The sequence below is a fragment of the Phaethon aethereus genome (genome assembly GCF_964289735.1).
Source record: "Phaethon aethereus genome assembly, chromosome: 3".
Classification (NCBI taxonomy): domain Eukaryota; kingdom Metazoa; phylum Chordata; class Aves; order Phaethontiformes; family Phaethontidae; genus Phaethon; species Phaethon aethereus.
The window spans coordinates 108,816,417-108,819,613 of record NC_138576.1 but is presented as its reverse complement, the minus strand read 5'-3'; positions in this window follow the sequence as shown (position 1 = coordinate 108,819,613).

Genomic DNA, 3,197 nt, shown 5'->3' with positions numbered 1-3,197 from the left:
GGGGGGGGGGAGCGGGGCAGAGAGAGGCTTCCTCCAGGGCTTCATCCTCATGGCAGTGGGTGTTTCACGGTCTCTGTGATGGCAGGACAGGCCTCTCAGTGCCAGTTTTCCAGAGCTTTTGTTGAAGTAGATCTGGCTAGCAGGTTGACCCACCTTTTACATGAAACTGCTGTTCTTATGGAAACTGATTGTATGCAGTTCTCTGCATATTTTGTGCAAGTCTGGAAACTTACTCTAAAAATTACCTTTTTATGTAAGTAGATAGGATTATCATTTATTTTCTATATTTTTGGTGTGTAATAAGCTGCAGGACATTGGCTTATTATGACACACTTGCATTCACTTTTTGACCTAATAAAGGGACAGAAGTAGAACCCAGTCAAATCTTTCATATATTTGTGTGGATATTTAATACAATACTTTAAGGTTTGATATATTTCTTGCATTTGTAACTAGTGCCTAAACACTCTGCTATGCTACCAAACGACCCAGCTCCCCAAACAGTGTCAAATAGTAGGTTTATTCTAAACAGTCTGGATGCAGATGTATCACCAAGGCCTCTTTTCTGTCACATGACCCTAAGATGTTACCTTGATTTAATGAAAGGGATGTTACTTTTCCTCCCGATCTTTGTCTGGCTGTAGGCAGGTAGTTCAGCATTTTTGGCTTACCCTAATCACTATGATAAAAAAAGCTCTTTTTGAATGTCCTGATCTTCTTGCCTTCCCTTGGGCTGATGTTATTTAGGTGTTATGACAAAAGTCAGCAACCCTTCCTCAAATTCCACTACTGGTTGGAGGGGGTGGGGGAAAAAAAAAGTGCAATTGAATTTTCCTGCTTATGGGTCTTTACAATACCCCAGTGGTGTTACATTAGATACATTGAATATCAAGCCCTGAAAAGGTATGCCTACGAGTTACAGAAATAACTCTGAATGCTGCATTCTGGAAACCAGACAAAAGGATGATACATCCATTCTTAAAAAATAATCATCCTTTGAGCTCTGCAGAAGGATGGAGCAAAGCATTAGTCTATGGCTGCAAATAAATCTGAGCTTGGCCAAGAGCTGTGTTACCTGCTGGTGGTCCCTGGCTGGCTCAGGTCTCCTCTGTAGCACTGATGAGCATCCCCATGACATGTACGGCCGGTCTCACTCAGTGAGGGGTGATGCGGGGGCCCTGTCCTAGCTCTGCTGTCCTCCCATGGCTGCTGGTGTCTCTCATGGCCTGGTGAAAAGACTGCGGTCAGTTGTGTACTGCCCCATGACTCTCCTCCTGGTGCTCCGAGGGAAGAGTCCATGCAGCTTTATGGTGCAAATGCCAGCTGAGGTGGGCAACGGAGGAGACACTAAGCATGGCAAAGCTTGGCGCTGGGGATGGAAAGATCCTGAACTTGGGAGAACCTGACTTTCAAACATGAATGTTCATCACTGTTTGTGTCATTAGCCGCTACGCAAACTGAACACTTTCACTTGAATTCCAACCCCATTGTTTCACAGCTGCTTACCTTGACTCTTCCCCAGCTTGTAGATGTCTGTATTAACTCCAGTTATATGAAATGTTGACTTTGAAGTATTTTTGTTAAATACACAAGTAGAGCTTTGTATTTAACTGGTTGTGAATTACTGGCTGTAGAGTGTGAAATACCATTTTTAAAGTTGCTTCTATCCTTTGCATTTGTTCTGTGAACTGTCTTTCACTTGAAAGGACTACTACTCCCCACAACACACATTGTTTTATGCTTTAGCAATGTTCTAATCTTGTCTTTTGTCTTAAGCCTAAAGCGCAATACTTGTGCTGTAAGAATGCAACAGCTAGATGGCAAGTCTAGTGGCTGCTTGTACTCTGGCAGTAAAGCTGTAATGGCCTTCCAGTAGGGTTTTTTATCATTCCTGGTTGTTTTCCCTCTTTTTCCCCCTGCCCTAAAGGTTTAGTGTTTATGGAATGCTTTTGAAAAACCTTAGCCTCTAGGTAAGTGGCCTGCTATGCCAAATAATTACACACTCATCCTCATACTAACACTTGCATTCAGGGGCTTCCTTGAACATCTACAAGCATAGGGTGTGTTTTTGAAGTTGTCCACTGTTCTGTGTATGCAAACTGAGATAAAGTGATAGAGGTCCATATGGTTTACATACACCCAACTCCACTTTATGGAAAACTAGATTTTACATGTAAAGAAGTGAAAAAGGCTGTAGAAGTACAGCCTGACTGCCAAGGAAGCTGACTCGGTCCTAAATACAGAGTAAGATGAAAACTTGGCGCTCAAACCTTGCGTAATGCTGGCAAGCCAGTCTTGACAGAAGAAAGCAATTATGAAATTTCTCAGTTTCTAGAATCCCAGAGCACTCACCTGTATTTCCAAACTAACCACACAGCTTCACAAAGGCTTCCAGCTGAGGAGGGCTGTATCCCCCATTGCCCTCATTACATGAAGCAAATCCATAACCTGCCAGACTAGTCCAGTGCAAGGGTAACGCAGCTGTTAATCTTGTGGCAGCAGCAGTTACTCAGCCTTGATTCAATTCCTGAACTTGGCTGTGGCTGTAGCATTCTCAGGTTAAGTTACTGAACCAATGTCCTTTCTGATCAAAAAAATGGCACTGAAACAAAGCCTTCAGGGTTTAGCAAAAGGAATTTTGCTTTTTATTATAACTTTCCTTTGAATACAGTGTCATTTGTGCTTCTGATCTCTGACCAGACATTTTTTTAAAAAACAAAAATCAAACAAACAAAAAAAACCACCTCACAGTCCTCATGTAAACCCCTGGCCTACAATAACTGCAGCTTAATGATGTGATGGAGAAGGCAGGTAGGATAGCATTTTACTTAAAAATTATTTCCACAGGAAATGATTTGATTTACATTTTTCACGAAATTAGTTCATTCACCAACTGGTTACAGAGGCTACATTTAATTAAAACTAGCCACACAGGTACTTCCTTTCTATTGCACGTTTAGAATAGGTTCAAGTCCATCACAAAAAAGGGTTCTTGCAGCCCAAGAGGATGGATGAGTTTAAGGTGATCATAAATGCATGTAAGATGTCTGTAGCAATTGGATAAAAATTAATCCTGCAAAAGCTGTAATATACTGAAATGAGACAAACGGCTTCAAACAGAGCGCCGTTTCCTAAAATCCTGACCACAGGAAGTGCACTAGAGTCCATTCTGTTGAGCTGCTGACCAGGTGCTGCAG